This window comes from Melospiza georgiana, chromosome 2, assembly GCF_028018845.1.
Source record: "Melospiza georgiana isolate bMelGeo1 chromosome 2, bMelGeo1.pri, whole genome shotgun sequence".
NCBI lineage: Eukaryota > Metazoa > Chordata > Aves > Passeriformes > Passerellidae > Melospiza > Melospiza georgiana.
In genome coordinates this window covers 93,133,222-93,150,966 of record NC_080431.1, presented here as the reverse complement: position 1 = coordinate 93,150,966, position 17,745 = coordinate 93,133,222, and positions in this window count along the sequence as shown.

Here is a 17,745-nt window from a genome sequence, read left to right as displayed (position 1 = left end):
AAGAGTGAGAGTTATAAGCCCCTCCAACTGAAGTTTCTAAAAGCAAGATTTTTTAATGTGGGTCATCCCATAAAGGATATTTGAGGACAGTGAGATGATGTAGTATCTAGGGATAAAATGGTTCCTGTGAAAACCAGAAAAGGTATCTTTCTTATTTTTCCATCCCACAAACTGGCATTTTACATTATTGGAAAGTCTAGGAATGCAGAAGAAAATGTATTCTTTGATCACGGTCCTAACACTAAGCCAATCTAAGAGAGAATTAGAATTGTAGACGCATTAGGAAGAGTTAGAATGCCACTCATGGTTAGATTAAAGTGGAAGCTCTTGAACAATTTTCTCCTTCACATCAGAGCAAAAAACTTATCTCCCAGAAAAATCAAAACACAGAAAAAAATATCCATCTTGACTGCTTTGTAATCTAATTCTGTGTTATAGGCCAAGTTGTGAGGAGGGTGTTTACAGCAATGAGGTACTAATGTATTCATTGGAAGCCAAAGTGGTCTCTGAAAAATACTGAAGTACAAAAGCAATTACCATTAATCATTATACACAATAAAAGTAGAGTTATTGTGAGGTACTAATGCCTTCTGAAATAACACATTACCACCTAGGATAAAAGAGCAGCTTCTGCATTGCTATTGCTGCTCTCTCATGAATGCTTATGACGTCCTTTTTATGTACGTTTTGCCATCCAGGTGGGTTCTGACCTTAGTAAAGAGCATGGTTCTCCAACAGAGAAAGCTCATTTTCCATAATAACGAAGAGCATAGTTATTACAACCTCTGGGCATACAAACTGGAAATATTCATTTAAAGCCCTCAAACAGGCTTTTTGCAAAGGAAGAGAATGGCTTCTACCCAAGTGAAATTCAGCTACTGTGCAGAAAAGCAGTGCCAGCTATCTGTATCTCTGCACTGCCAATTTCTTAAGCAGACCACGTGCCAAGGGCTGACCTTCTGCACCAAGCATGAGGAACTGCCTGAGTGCAACTCACAGTCAGTTGTAGCACAAGTGAAGGAAGGTGGAGTCAACCTGAGAAAGCAGAATTGACAAAAGGCTTCGTCAAAGAAGGAGGATCCTTTATCTGATGATGAGGCAAGGAATGTCAAGGGAAAATGATAACCAGCAGTACCTGAGGCACCTACAATAACGCCATGGACAAGGAGCAGCATTGCCTTGTAGGCAAGTTCAGTGCCACTGATGAGATGAGCTGCTTAGCAATTTGCCCTGACAGCAACAGCCCCTCCTGTACCTGCCCGAGTATTTTGTCAAAATAAGAGGGATGTTCTGACGTGCTACTTGAGTGGAAATGAGCTGATACAGAAAAGGCACAGGAGATAGCAAACAAGCTGTGAACTTGAAATCATGCCTTAACTTGTTTTAATCCCTAGGCCTCAGAGAAAAACTAAACCTTTTGGGCAGTGTTAGCAGTGTTACTTAAATCCCTTTACAAAAGATGGTGTGCCCCTTCATGGACTTCAGTGCAGCACTTCAGGGAAAGCTCATACTACCCCTTCAAGAGTTCTTCCTGGCCAGGTGCCTCTAGGCAAGTTATTTTTACCTGTTTTCTAGGTAATTTGTGGGTCTATTGATTTCAACCCCATTATACTAAGGTAGAGTGGTCTACATGATTCTAGTCAGGAGCACCTGTGAGTGACTGCCTGACAAACTGCTAGCTATGGTGGAACAGCTTGGGAAATAACTTTACAATTTTTAGCTTTCTCCTTAGACCTTTAAATTCTCTTAAAACTTGAACTAGAGAGAGTCACTTGCAAGAAAGAACTGTGTATTTCAGTGCTGTGGAGCTGGGGAGAGAAAGAAGAAGAAAATCATGTTTCCTTCAGGAGATTCATTATGTACATAAATTTCTTGCATTTCTACTTATCTCAGTAATTGCATCCTTTTATTTATACAAATACCTTTTATTTCAAGGACTCATTTCAGATTTCAATTATTTCTGAAATTCAAGTTTACCAGAATGAGAACAGCAACTGTGTTTAACATCTCGCTGAAAGGGCTTCTAGAATAAATATTTTATTGCATAAAATGAAGAACTTCATGTTTGACAAGTGTAAAACACTACATAGATTTTTTTTTTAATACTGTATCCTTAAATAAATGGAAAATTTAGGAAAAGTAGGGATATTGGTTAGAATCTTTTCAGCACATTCTCCTGCATTTAATAAAATAAATCCTGGAAGGTTGTTTCTTCTTTGATTTAGTAATAAATGTATGTGCCCTTACTTGTTCAGCCTTTGATAATGTTCATATGAAAAATAGATTTTTGGTAGAGCCCAAAAGGAATGTTGTGTTGATCTGAAACTGGCTTTTTTATGGTTTTACGTTGACTGTTGGAAAACACTGTTTTCTTGGCTTCCTGTAAATTTCATTAAATTACACTTATTCAGACTTGGAAAGATAGCTTAATTTTATACTTTTTTGTACACTGAGCTATTGTGTTTGGGTTTGTCAGACATACTTGAGTTAACTTCCTTTCCTTAATTTCAGTGTTGTTCCATGTGTGGGTAATTGTGTGTGCCTAACTGGAGATAACAGCAAAATACAAAACTGCTGACAGAAAAAAAAAGAATACTTTGTTCATAATCAGAAAGCAGATTATTTGTTCCCAGCAAGGTTTCAAGTGAATTCAGCCTAATACTCCTCCAAAGTTGCAACAGTCCTTGAAAATCTTTCACTTCAAATATTTAATACTAAGTAATAATTTAGACACAACGATTCAAGAGTACGAATTAAGTTTGCATGAGTTCTCTTTAAGGATTAACTACAGATTTTAAAGCCTTCATAGTTGCTGAAACTTTCAGGTGCTGCCAACACATTCCTGACCCATTTAAAGAGAAACTTGAGATGCTTTTTATTGGAGGAAATAGCCAAATATGTGTGACTTGCAAAGAGTTCTGCTATATTTAGATTTGACTTCTATCTCTGTTTCTTTCTCTTTTTATAAAAAAAAATTAACAGAATTATCATCTCTGGGAAGGAGGTCATTAGGGAAAGGTCTTCAGTGGTCTCCTGTGGCATAAAACTAAGTTTTTTATCTTTCTCTAGAGTATTAATTTTCATTCATCCATTTAATTTATTTGCATTTAGGTTTTGGCGGGTGTGTTAAGCATTGTGTAAACACAGAACACAAATTCCTCCCCTCTGGTACTAGGTGCGTGTGAATTTTTTAATACAAAAAATTCTGAGCACACAGTGTAAATATCAGGATATTTATAGACCACAGCTAAGCTGCTATTTCTTGCACTTTTTGATTAGTAAATTGAAGAGAATGAACCCAGCTCCAATTCATGTCCCAGCTATGAGGAAGGCATCTTACCCCATTTAGACTCAGGGATATCAGACATGTTCACACCACTGACTTACCCAGGGCTTCTTAGGGTGATTCCTAACACCCTGCCAGCCAGAACCATAACGTCTGGACCAACCAACCCTCCTGTCACTGAACGAGTGGAGATTCCCATGTAAAAAGTGATGAGTTTCCAGTCCTTCTTGCTTGGAGTGAACACATTCTCTGATAGCATCTAGCAGAGATGCATGACTTTGCAGGAGGTCATCAAATAACATAATCTCTGATATTTAGCCCCAAAACCTGTGACTGGACACCATATTCATTTAGGGCTACAATTTAGCAGTGCACTTCATGGTGATGTAGTTTAGAGCTACAAACGGCACATTTCAGCTGCTACTAACTCGGAGGCAGTGTGTAGCAGTCGGAGTCTGGACTGAAGGGATGTCCCGAGGTCTCACAGTAAATGGATGCCTGAAGCATTCAAACACAGCAGGTTCACTAGATAAAGCTGTGGCTAACAGGAAATGGGCTAATAGCCAATGCATTCTGGTAAGGCAGTGGAGCAGAAAGAGAAACAAGGCTGAAAATGTCAATTAGCTTTCTCTGTGCTGGGGGAGGAGAAGGTAGAGGAGGATCTGTGCTTTGGCTTGAGTCCATGGAGGTGTCTGGAGAGAAATGGGAGCAAAGGAGCTGTTCTGTGGAAGAGGACACAGCTGGCTGGGGTGGGACCTTTCTAAACAAAAGAAAAAAAAACCTGAAAGATTTCTGATTTGTTTCTGCTGCTTATTAGGGATCTGTGGTATCTGTGCCGAGTAAGAATGAAGAAAGCAATGCTTAGAAGATACTTTGAAAGATAAGTCTTGTTGACCAAGAAGCTTATCGAGTAACTCTCATAGTTTCTACTAGTGGTTTCAGGTACAAGTCAGTTCTTGGAGATATTTGTCTTCACATTCCTTCTCCTATCAGATCTTTGATTACTGCATGAAAAATGGTTTATTTTATACCACTACAAATACTGCAGAAAATCTGTTCATTTCCTGGGAATAGTAAGGATGAAGTTATATGGAGTGTGATATTCATTGCTATCGAAATACATCAATATGTCATTCCCTAAATGGTGTTCTAGGCAAATGTATTGGTCTTTCTTTTGACACTTTCGTGCCTTCTCTGCAGAATGCTGTGTGAGGGTTCTCTGTTATGCATTTCCTTTATTTTTATGTTGGTCGGATCTAGAGAAACTGATTGAGAGATGAGAGGCCAAGCCTTGCTCAAGTAAAAATGTATATGAAACATGAAACTATATGACCTTGGGGTCATGTAGTTAAGGGTAGGTTAAGGTGAATTGTCATAGGTAATAAATTGTGGAATTGCTGAGGAGAGCAGAAAGATTGAGGATGTATTTAACTGCAGTTTGGTGAATTTGTTTCATTAAGACATGGATGTCAACTGAGTTGTCTTCAGCAAAGACTTTTTCAAACTTTACCACATGATTTCTTGGCTGATTAAGGTGTTGCATCAAGCTGCAAGAGCAGTGATGTTGTGTTTTGTGCTGAGGCATTATGGGTCTTGATTCTGACAGAGGCTGAACTCTATGGTGTGCTCACTTGAAAAACTACAGTTTGCAGAATACAGCTTTCAAAACAAAGTACCTTTGTATTTGATTTGTTTGTAAATATGCCTGGGCTGCATGCATAAAGAGTGAGGAGTCATGAGCACTTTAGGGATGGCAGTGGCATTAGAGGAAAAGATAATATCATCATATTTGCAGGTCAAGGCTGCAAGAGAATAGAAGCAATGGGTGACAATATATTCTTACGGCTGAGTTAGGTTTGAGGATTTACAGCAGTTGTAGTCCCAAAGCAGACTAGAGATTGATAATAAAAATCATTTGGATGTCTCTGTGAACTAATCTTTGGGTTATCTGGTGCAAAGCTGGGGTCAGCCAGAAGAAAGCTCCTGGCATGGGGTGAAAGGAAGGATTTCCATGTTTTGTAGAATTTGCTTAGTAATGCTTCTGGACTTCATGCTTGTTTGGACACTGCAAAATGTCTGGCAGGGTAAGTGTGCTGCCAGTAAGAGCCCCAAATAGATGCAGGATCAAAACAATTTCAGCAGTGAGAGAGAATGGAGCTGTCACAATTTCAAATTGTCAACATCGTCCCCTCTGGACAGGAGCATTACTGTTGGGGAATTGAGGCATCCCAGAACTTTCCTCTGGAAGAGAAAGGCAAGGCTGTTGGCAGAGGGTGGCCAAGCTGAGAGCCAGGCGTGCAACCAGCCAGAAGCTTGGAGCTGTGAGCTGCTCCAGTGGCATGAGAAGGCCTGGGGACATGCCAGCATGGCATGAGCACATCTACAGCCACATGGCTCCTGCTGTGTCTGTGCCCAGCCGGGTGTGGGTGTGCACAGCTCCCAGTCTGCCCCTGAGCCCACAAAACAAAGATGCCCCAACACCTTTCTGCTGAACCTTCCTCTGGCAGGCAGCCTGCCTGTGGAGGACATAACCCACAGCTCATTTTAATTCTGCGATTTATTTTTTAAAAACATCAAAGGAAAACAGTAGCTCACCAGCTGGCTAATTTCTAACGTAATTCTTCCTGGAGACTTTTTTACCAGAGAAAAACTAGGGATTATTCTTATGGATTACATTTTAGAGGTTGTTCCCTTATATAGGAACATGGAAAATGGTATATGAGATAAGAGTATGGTGGCTGAATGGTCAAAGCTGGACAGGCAACTGGAAGGGGCAGGCTAAGAAATACAGGAAAAAGGACATGAGAGATCTAGACGGTGCAAAATCCTCCATTCTTAATGGAGCAGCATCAGGGGGCAGTGTGCTGAAACAGCCTCTCCTGTCTGCATAACTTGTTTCCCAGTAACTTAAATGAGAAATCACTTGAGAAGGATTTCTTGTAAGTTTATCAGTACATTGTATAGTGTGTTGTTTGTGCAGTCAGTGAAACCTGTTGTAATGTATCATTACTTCCACACAGAACACAAAGAGCAATCATTTCCAGAAATGAGAGCACTCTGTATAATTATGTGGAATGAGTTATGCATAATATATACACACTTCAAAAATAAAGATTATCTGCTCTGCAGATGTCAGTCAATATTAACTGATTGAATGCAGGAATCTTTCCAGTGGCAAACAAACAGGAATTGCAACAGTGATAAAGGTGAAGATCTTGTAGTGAAAGATGGGAAAGAACTGTCAAAATAGAAATTAAGTGAGAAATTTCTTTGTCTTCTGGTGAGATGTTGACAATGAAAACTTACAAATAGGACATTGTGTATAAAGGCACCATAGCTGAGAAAGAGGGACATGAAGTTGGCAAAAGGAGGGGAAATTACATCTTCTAGTCAGAGCTGAGTGGCACAAAAAAAAGGCACACAAGGAAGCCTCATTTATTGCACTTGGAAGAACAATCAGGTGAGAGAACTTGTAAAAGTGTAGAGATAGAAGGAGGGGGAAAAAAATCCAAATGTGATCAGAGAGACAGTCCTTAAACACAAGTGCTGTCTTGCCACCATATAACCTTTGAAAAGTCATTTTTTCTCAGATTTTGAAGGGAGGGTAGTAGCCACTCTCTTGCACAGTGCCACAAGCCCTGCCTCAAATTCTGCCTCAGGGTGTTATGCATCCTGCTGTCCCATTTTATCTTCCCCATGTTGACAGCTGGCCCTTACAGAATGGTATATATATATTGATGAATGTAGCAGACATACCACTAGCATCAGATGATGTGGCCTGACAGATAAGGATTGTGTAAAACCCAGGGTAAAGCCCCTTCCCATGAGCTTTTTTCTATTTTGGCAACTATGACTACTTTGAGCCCTGCATGCTATGTACTTTGTATTTAATGATGGTACTGAAGGGATAAATACTGCCTTGTTAAGAGAAATTTTGTTCCTGAATTGTTTTAGACATTTATGCTTGTGACTAGATGCTGAAAGAAAAAGGCAATTATTAAATTCTGGTATTGGCCAACCCTATTGCTACAGCTCAGAAACAAGGTGATGCTCAGATGGATGTCCAGCTGAACCCATGGTTTTGGTTTGTTTTTTTTTCTTTAATGATGTGGTCAAAGCCAGGCTGAGTCTTCTAGAGACTGACTAGAACATGAACTTGGCACCTCTTGCTCCGTTCACAGTTCAGCAGCCAGTGAAACCTTACCTGAAGGTATCTTGAGTAGGGCTGCTCCTTGTTTGGAGTTCAGGTGTATTCCACTTGTTCTCAGACCTAATTACTGTTATAAATTAGCCTCTTGACTTCCCTTATGTAGAATTGATCTCTTCTCCTTTGTGCTTGTTACCACAAGGTAGCTGGAGTTGAACTTCTGTCAGTTACTTGTAAATTGTTCCCTTTTTTCCCTAAATACTCCAGTATTTGGCTACAGCACTTGTACTGGATGCCATCTGCCTTATCCTCTTCTGTGCAAAACAGCAAATAGCAGCCTCTTCAGAAGCATGAAAAACTTTGGGTAACTCCAATACTATTTACATTTGGCATTGGAGGATCCATGAAAGTGAATTTCATTTTTCTGTAAGTGTTTCAGTCACACCACCAAACAATGTCTCGGATGTTTGAGCGAGCTCTTTCAGATTTCATCAATTGGACCTGAGTAATTTAAAGAAGTCATTAAATTTCAGACCCTCAGCATTTTCCTTAGGTACTTTTTCTTTCTCACAGTACTACTGAAGAAATCAGTTTACACTGTTGCTGGTAAATCTGCTGGTGTCTGTGAAATAAGATCCACACATACTCTGACTGGAACTGCCTCTGGAGCATTGCTGCCCTGAGACACCCTCCCAGCAAAGGCCTTTTACAATGGAAAGTTCAAGTGAGGGCTTTCAATAACCTTGCCCCTGTTCCATGCTAGCCTAACCAAGTGCCACTTAGCTTTCCCAGTCTTTCTAAGACAATTGTGCCATCTCTTTAATGATCTTTTCCCTTTTTCCTGAGTACCCACCAGTCTGGGCTCAACACAGGGCACAGGTTTTTTGGTGTGACTGCATCAGCACTGCATTTTTCATTCAGTGATATTGTTAGTCATCTCTGGTTGCAGTACAGAGGGCAAATGGACTGAATTTTTCAGTTTAGTTTTAGTCATGTATTGAGCCTAGCATGTAGTGTGCACCCTGTAAAGAGCCAGGCTCAGGAGTTCATTAGCAAACTTAGCTCCTTCTTCCAGCCAAACACCCCTGGATAAATAGAATTCTGTGCTTTGTCATTTTTGCTGCTGCATATTAATATAGATTCCTCTGTGGGGGCTGAGAAACTGAAATTCACTGAATGTAGTTAAACTGCTTTTTCTGTGATTATAATGAGAGGGTCCTGGTGAGATCACAGGAAAGCAAGCCACACATGCAGGGCATTTTCGGCAGTTTATATTAAAATTTGAAATAGTTGCAGAAAAATAGGATGCTTGGGAGATTAAAAGTGTGCATTATTTCCTTTATGGCATTGCTTCTTCTGAACTGGCAGTAGCACTGCACTATTTTCTCTGCAGGGCATCAATCAGAGGTTGGGAAAGTGGATGTCTACTCCCTAAGACAATTTGTTTAAACAATGCTTTTGAAACACAGCTCAGGATTATGTTTAATATGAAAGAGAGGCTGGAAGCATTTGAAAAGGCAGATGGAGGATTTTCCAGAACCTGACATCTTCCATGTTTTCCTTTTGCATTAGCAATGTTTCCTGCTACTGGCAGGAAAGGCACACACAAGTTGTTGAACCACACCTAGGTTTTCACCTGATCATGCAAGGAGTGGCTGCCTCAGTATAAGAACTCGTTTTGCACTCTTTGGTGTGTATGTTTCAATTCAAAATCCACAGGACTGTTTTTGTCTCAGCAGTGACTGGCTTTTAGCTTGCACAGGAGAGAGCAGTACCTGAATGGGCTAAGTAGCAAGGTCATCATCCAAAGCTGTACAGGCAGACCAGTGGACCACCAGAAGTGATTACATACACATTGGTTCACATTCAGTGATTAATTCACTTGTTCTTCTCTCACAATATGAAATGCTGCCTAATTTCTGTGGGGCTGGATTTTTATTTTCCTGACCAAGAAGCTGGCAGGATATTCAGGAGAAAATAGTATATTTAATTTGTTTTAAAGAAGGAAAACAACTCTGGCAATTGTTTTTCTGGTGCCTAGTTTTCACAAAAATAACTGAGGGCCTTCATTAATTTCTTATTGAAACAGCAGTAATGTTCTTTGCTTTAGTTGAACATACTGCTGGCATATGTTGAAATGATGTCTGATTTGGTTTTGTCTTGTTCTTGTACTGAAGTAATATACTACTTGTAAAAGGCAAAATACAGGAGAGGGAATCATGTGAGCAGGTACTCTTGCAAATATACTAAATTTCCTTCTGCTTGCTTTTAGGAAGTGCAAGAGTTTCTGACCGTCATGGCAGCAGAAGAAACGCTGGAAACATAATAAAATGCATCCTCACCATTTTTAAAATATCTTGGATATGTTGAATGTTATGAAAAAGCATCATAACAATCAGTTTCTCAGTAGTGCTCATCCACAGAAGCCAGCTGCTAACAAATTTTGCCCTACAACAGGAAAGGCTGCCAGAGAAAGACTTATGACAGGAGGGGAGGTTGTTTGTCCCTGCATTGGATGCCTGTGTTCAATGTCCAGTATGGGTTCTTCTGTTGGAACAATAACTTTCAGGACTGGCATAGGTGTGTTTGGACCCAGGTGACAGCACAGAGGTGTATTGGGCAGTCTGATATATCTCAAAACACCTGTTATTTACAAGCCTCTTTAATGCTTGCCAGGCCCATGAAGGGCTGGAGCACTTTCTCTGGCCACCTGTGTAGAGCAAGCCCAAGCTCTCAAGAAAACAGTAGGAATTCATATCTGAGGAGCCAGCTGATGGCACAGGGAAACCCAACTGTCCTGAACGGCACCGAGTTTCTCCTGGTGTGCCCCAGCCTGGCCCATCTTGTCTGACCTTGAGCTTTTGCCTTGTTTTTGATACCAGGAGATAGAATTCATGACTGCCCCTCAACAGGGTGGCTCTGTTCTACTTGGCATAGTATCTTTCAGTTTGCTCTCTCAAGGCTGTGTGGGTGGGTTAGAGTTACAATCTGAAGCTTAAATCAAGCTGTAGAAAGACCCTTCCTGAGAATCAAAGGGCTCGCATTTAAATATTGGTATACGTGATGTCATGTCTACAGTTGCTGGTAATAAAATTTATTTTTGTCCAGATTTATATGTTTAAGAAGCCTAATTTACAAAATTATAAAAACAGTTAATAGTCTTCAGTCAATAGAGGCACAATTGTTTGCTGTGTTCAGTATTTTGGTTGTTCTGCTTATCATGTTTGAGCAGGTCTGAGCTCTAACGCTGCCATCCATTACAACTACACAGACTTGTAGCTTTGAAGATGGCCACAATATCCTTTGCCTCCGATCCTAAAGCTCTGGATTAATGAATATACAGAGGACATGAACATCAGCCAGATTTTCTAAGAAAGGTGGAAGATATTAGAGGCTTTTACTTGGCACATCATATATGCTTAAAAAATTTGGGTTTTGAGAAAATAATCCTGATGAGCGTGTTTGTCATGTCTCTTCAAATCATACAAAAGCTTTTATACCCTGTGGGCTTTCAAGCCTTCCTTTATTAAATACTCTGTAGCCTGTACTGAAGTAATCTTCAACATGAGGATTTTGAGTGTAGTGAAAATAATTGCTTCTTATATGATCCTGGTTTGTAACTGAATACAAAGTTATGCTGCCACTACTGGTTTTGGTTCTTTTTTCTCCTTAGACTTCTTTATCCCTCTTTCCCTTTTGTTGTTCAATTACCTGCATTCACCTTACACAGCATATCAGAGATACAGGTCTTATTTTAGATTGTGTATCGCTACTGATAATTAGGAATTCTAACCTCCTTTTTTTTGTGTTTAGACAGAACATGTGAACTTCATTTTTAAATAGGAAAGAGATAAGATGAAATAAAGAGATGGAGCATTGGTTAAATGATGAGTCTTGTGAAGCCTTACTTTTCTTTATCTCCTTAGACTGTTCAAAGCAGAAATTGTATGAATAGGAGAGTTGTGGTGGTTATATTAGTAGATTACACTTCACATTATTTTGTATGCAAAATACAGGTGCTCCCTCAGAGCTGTACTTATATTTGATGAATAAAAATAACCAATAACAGCACACTGGAACGACCCATCCTTTTAAAGAGCTGCAGAAGTACACAACTGTTGGACTCCTAAACATTGCAGGCAGAGCTGGTGTTTTTTTCAACACAAACCAAAGCAGAAGCACAGTTTGCTGTCATAGGGACTGACTCTGCAAGCTTTCTCAAATGACACAGGAAGGTAGCTGAACAGCTGCTTTCCAAGAAAATGGCTATAAAACCTCCTTTAAATCAATATCTGTGTTTGCCTTCAGTCCTTTCTGCCTTTCCATCTGGCATGTTTACTGCCCCAGCAAGTACAGAAGATGTAAGGACAGTGAAACATGCTGGGTTAGGTCTGGAGAAACTCCAGCCAGTTCTCCAGGCCTCTAATATCTCATCCCCATTTCTATTGATAGCCTGGGTTCCTGCCCCACCCCATTGCCAGTAATCTCTTTCTTGCTCCTGCTTGGCAGCACTCCACCCTACCAGAGCTTTTTCATTTATATTTATACACCCTGTATAATACTGCTGCTTCCTAGCACATGCCTCCCTGAGGGTCTAAAAACCTTACCCTGTCTTATTCACAGCAGCTGTTCTCATTCCAGGAGTCTGTGTGAGGGCAGCCAGCATTGCCTGCTTTAGAGAAAAGAGCTTTAATCATTATGAGTGACAGGGAATAAAAGTTGTTTCTTCTTAACCTCCTCCTCGTGATGGGGAGGGTTACTCTGCAGTGCCTCTTACTTCGCTCACAGTCTGTTCCTACCAATACCCTTTAACTTGCTGTTATTCTGTCTCTTGCACAAATACATCCCATGAATGTGTAAAAATAAATGCATCTGAATATGCATTCATATTAGCTCAGCTGTTAATTCTAGTTATTTGTTAATCATATATTAATAGCTGTTCCAAATATCTCTTCCAGTGCTTGCATATCTGTCAAAATCACTGGCATTTCAACACTTAAAAAAATATTCAATCTTCATTTGTTGTCTCTCTGTAAATATGATATAACAAAAGTTGGCTCAAAAAAAAGCCACTGGGACAAAATTCCATCAAAAATGCAACTTCTAATGAAAATGAATACATTTGTTGAGTTGGGTACACATCACTGTAATGCAGTCTTCTCATAACAGAATCTCTGTTTAGATTTTCTCCAAAAATTAATTTGTATTTTATTTCTGTATCATACTACAGTACAATAATATAGAAGTCAATTGACTCTAAATATTTTAGTCATTGAACGTTTTCCTTTGAGAATTTTGAAATACTTCATCTTCATTCCTGTCCTGGAAGCAGTGAGGTAACAAAATAGCAAAATCTTTCATGAAAAATCCCCTCAAAACCTCTTCTTGTTAATAAATCCTGATCCTGTGGGTTTAGTTAAAGCTATACTCCCTTAATTTCAGCGAGCTCACATGAAATCCAAGATGTCACGTTCTCATTAAGTACAAACAGATGGGTAAAATGCCACTGATTCATAATATGAAACTTTGCCCACCAGCCACGTAAGAAAAATTAATTTTCATGGTGTGTGGAACTGCTTCATACCCTTCTTTGCAAGACACATTAGTTGAAAGCCACCAAGCCCATTTACTAGTACTGGAGCAGTCTTCTTTTCCAGTACTGATTTTATGTCAAGCTGCAACTGTTCTGATTTTGTTTCTCATGATCACAGTTTTAACTGTAATAGATTTTAGGTAATTGAGGGATGGAATTCCATGCATGAATCTGTCCAAAATGGCTGAGTAACTGTCTAGCAGAGAAACTTACCTTGATTGACCTGATTGACCCTCTCAGAGTCTGGTCTCATCTTAATACTGTCTGGCCAAATTTACACAATCCATTTTAAAAAATGGCAGCCCTGCTTTCACCATCAGACCAAAATCAATTACAGACTATTTTAAGCTAATAGCTTCAACACATAAGAAATGAATCTGATCTTTTTTTTCAACTCATTCTAATATTCTGTCAGCTGGGCATTATAATTAATCTCAATTCATGTAAGAAATAAAAAGGCATTTTTCAGTAGTAGTGTCTTTTTACAAGCTCTCTGCTTAAATAATTGAGTCTTAACCTCTCCACCGTGACTGTGTAGTGTTGTGTGTCATTTTACCCTCATGTCAGAGTGTAATCAGTGATTTATTTCCTGTTTGTATTCTTTTTCCCAAATAAGTGTCTAACATTAAAGTGTATCAAACACATTGAGATTACAGTGAGGGAAAAAACGGTAAGAAAATCAGATGCAGACTAATTTTTAATATCTCTCATGCTCCTTCTACAGAATCTGACACAGATCTGCTTGATCTGCTTTTCCATCACCACTGGTTATAGTAAAAATATTGGCAGTTTTAGATGGAGCAATTTCTTAATGGTAATTTCCCCTCTTAAAGGTTGCAGCTTGTACACAAGCGTCTCCAATGCCAGAACATGATAAATTTGACTGTATATCTCTGGGGTTATAAATGGTTTGAAAGATTGATGAGTATAGTCTTACTGAAACATCAGAAAAATCTAATGAATCAATTTCTGTCCATAGAACATCAATTTAACAGCACTAGATTTTCCACATGGAAAAGATCATTGGACTGTAACTTCAGTGCCCTACTTCTCACTCAGACACCTGACCCAGCCTCCTTCTCCTCCAACCCAAGGCATCAACTATCCCTTGTATCCAGGCATGGGGAAAGTTTCTTTTCTCAAATTGTGAGTTTTTTCTTTCAGCTTTCTATCTTTTTGCTCCATGTCACTGGGCATATTTCACTGACTACAATAATAGCAGTTAAAATCACGGAAATAGTAGGGTTTGTTTTGAGATTTCACACTATATCTCTCTATTAGGGATGGTGCATGTTCCAAGGCTGCAGAAAAGCCTAATACATCCCAGAAAATGTGCACCTGCTTTCTGTATAAATTCATAAGTTTGTAATTGGGACAGAATAGACAGATCTCATGGGATTGCTCAGTACATAATTCCAGGCAAATTCAGGCTTAAATCTCATTCAGAAAAAGACAGACTCATTTCTATGGGAAATGGGAGCAAGGACCACAGGCTGGATACCAGGAAGCGTTTTGCCTGTTCTGGATTTCTCATGTGGCTGAACCTGAAGGAGTCCCATGATCATCACTAGTGACAGCACCCCGTGTGGGGAGAAGCTCAATACTTAGCTGCTCTTAGCTTGCTTCATGAAAGTCAAGGCAAAAAATGTGTGTTGGGATTTTGGGATACTCAGAACAATGATATCCACATTTTTTGTTTTTCCAGGACCTGAGAAAACCATATAAACTACACCTAAATTCTATCCATCCTACAGAAGATGGAGCAGTTTTGGAGAAGTATGGATATTATTTCCTCCTGGAACTTATAAGTAAATAGATACATTATTTATGTAATGGTTACTTTATAGATTTTTGCTTTATTATGCCGTCTCCAGAAGAGGCTGAACTAACTCTGGAGATACTTGCAAGTTTATTCTCTCTGGTTATATCTAAACTGGATATACAAGAATCCTTTCTGACTCTGAGTAAATATCATTGTTCTAGCTCCATCTAAAATTTATGCCAAGATTTAAGAGACAGATTAATCCCTTTATTTTCCTCAACTGTGCATCAAACTCTGCTATAGAAGTCATATAGATGATACAGACTTTAAACATGTACAGTGAGTCCCTTCTTCCTTCTTTTTAAAGTTGTTTGGTTCTCATTGGCAGTATGTTTGACCTTCTACATAGGAACAGGTAAACATCAAGAGAAACACTACAGTTTATTCATCCTGGATGGCGCATTTCTTAAGAAGTGATATTCAGAAAGACTGCTGGAGACATATCGGTCTGATGAATACATGGCATCCAGTATTCCTGTTTCTATCAGAAATAGACTTGTCAGCTTAGATATGAAATATCGCTCTTTAGTACTCAAAGCCTGGTAAACTGAGGAGAAGATCCTAGAATACTTTTTGCATTTTAGGGCAGTTCATAAAAAGGAAATAGACTTATATTTCACTGCAAGCTATTTGGCTGTCTGACACTTGAAGAGGACCGGTTAAGCAAACAAAAAAGGTGATGAAAAACTGAGTTCAGAGATGGTTATGTTCAAAGTGAAAGGGAAATACATTAGTTACTAAGGCAACTGTTTGTTTAATGCTTAATCATTCCCTCATTGAAGGGAGCAGCTTCTGTTTCAAATTAATCCCCTAAGCTGTTGTTGCACCACTCACTCTTACCATGTTTCATGATAAGCACAACCCCTTGCCAACATCTATTTTCCAGCTTCCCTGTAACTGTTGGATCACGTTGCTCAGTGAGCAGCCAAGGTGCAGGTCTGGGGCAAAGATTCTGTGATTTGTAGCCCTGGTTCCAATCCATCAGTGACTGCACACCACCAGCCCCTGCCTCACACAGGAATGACTGCCACTCTTAATGGAAAGCAACCTGAAGGTACAGTTGCCATGCAGAGGAAAAAAAGTATAAGGTTGGTCATGGCTCATTCCCCTGGCTATTTTTGAAGCATAGATGGTGACAATGAGAAAAAGTAGATCTTCATAGACCAGGCACTGTACCACTTTCTGAAGAAAACATAATAGAAAATGTCATAGGTTACCATGTTAATCCTTTGCCTAATCTACTCAGCATGCTCACTAATATATTTTTAAAAATTTATTTATACTCTTTCCTCACTCATTTTATCATTTAAGGGTTTAATTCAACTATGTATTTTGTAAGCAGTTCAGATATGCTCCATTTCCTGACTTCAAATTTGGAAGCTTTGCTTTTTAAAACTGACCGTGCAATGCCTGATTGAAAGTCTTTATTACATGCAGCTGTGTGTTGGGGGTTTTTGTTGGATTTTGGTTTTTTGGTTTTTTTTTTACTTTAAGGTATTGTAACCATACTTTGGAAAATAGAGTTTTAATTTTCAGGGAAGAAAAAGGTTTATATAATTTCTCATTCAAAATATTTTTACTTCTTGATCTTTTAAGAAAGACTGCCATTCTTATTTATTGATCAGCATATGTTTCTCACTATCAAATACCACAATTTCATAAATAGTATGTGGTGGGTTTATTTATGAAAATATTCATGACTTCTCTGCAGTTTTAGAATTCAATCAGTTTTAGTGTTTATTGAGTAAGGAATTTAGATGAAGAGAGAAATCACCCATATGTAAGAGCATAGTGAGAACATATGTCAGAACTAGTGCTAAAGCTGCATTTGAGAGGTCAGAAAGAGCAGGGGTAAAATGATAACTGCCAAAAGTCAAGCTGAGACAGGAAATTTAGGCAAATTGTGAAAGTTTTTTCAACCATGAAAATAAAAAGAACAAGAAAATAAATGGAAGCACTGTGAAATGAGGATGGGGATAGAATTAAAGAGGATATAACTTCCCATGTTAAATATTTTTCTTCATTTCCTTTGAAGTTGAATTTTGGGGAAAGAGAATGAATGATAGAGAAGATGGCTAATGGAAAGAAAGATATGGAAATGTCCACAACTAAGACATGAAAACCTAATTTTGTGGTCTTAGTTCACTCCAGATTACAAGGACTTTTCACCTTAGAAGGCACTGGCATAGGAAAAACGGATATCCAGCACAAGGATCTTCTACTGTGGAACAAAGTCATAGTGGGCTTCTATAAAGAGAGAACAGCAAAAGTATTGCCAGTATTAGGGATTGACATAAATGGAAAAAGCAATCTAAAAAGATGCAGACCTAAGTGCATTTGTATATATTGGCTTTGTACTCATTTTGAAGGAAAGAATAATAGAGTACATACACATAAAGGAAAACAGTATCAAATGCAACCCAAATACATTAAAGGACAAACACAGACTAATAACATATGTTTATGTTTTGTTGGTTTTTTTTTTTACAGTAATGTGCCTGAATTTTAGGCAAAGGAAATTCAGAGAGTATTACTTAACCCATAGGAGAGAATTTGACAGATTACAGAACATGAAATTAAATATTCCAGTGAGGAAGATGTGGATTTTTTTAAGAAATGTACACTGCTAAAGTATCTGCTCTAGTGCAGAGATTACACAGTTTATTAAGGAAACATTTAAGCTGGAAGGATGCTATTAGTAGTGTTTTTTAAAGATAGGTTTCTAAACCAATGCTACTTAGTATTTTCACCAATAAACCTGTCACAAAATGAGGAAGGAGCAAATAGACTGTAGTGATGACACAGCCCAAGGAGGGGCCGTCAATGAAGTGTAGGACCGGAGTGTTATACTCTGAGAGTTGGACGACCTTGAGGACAAGAAAAGAAATAGAATGAAG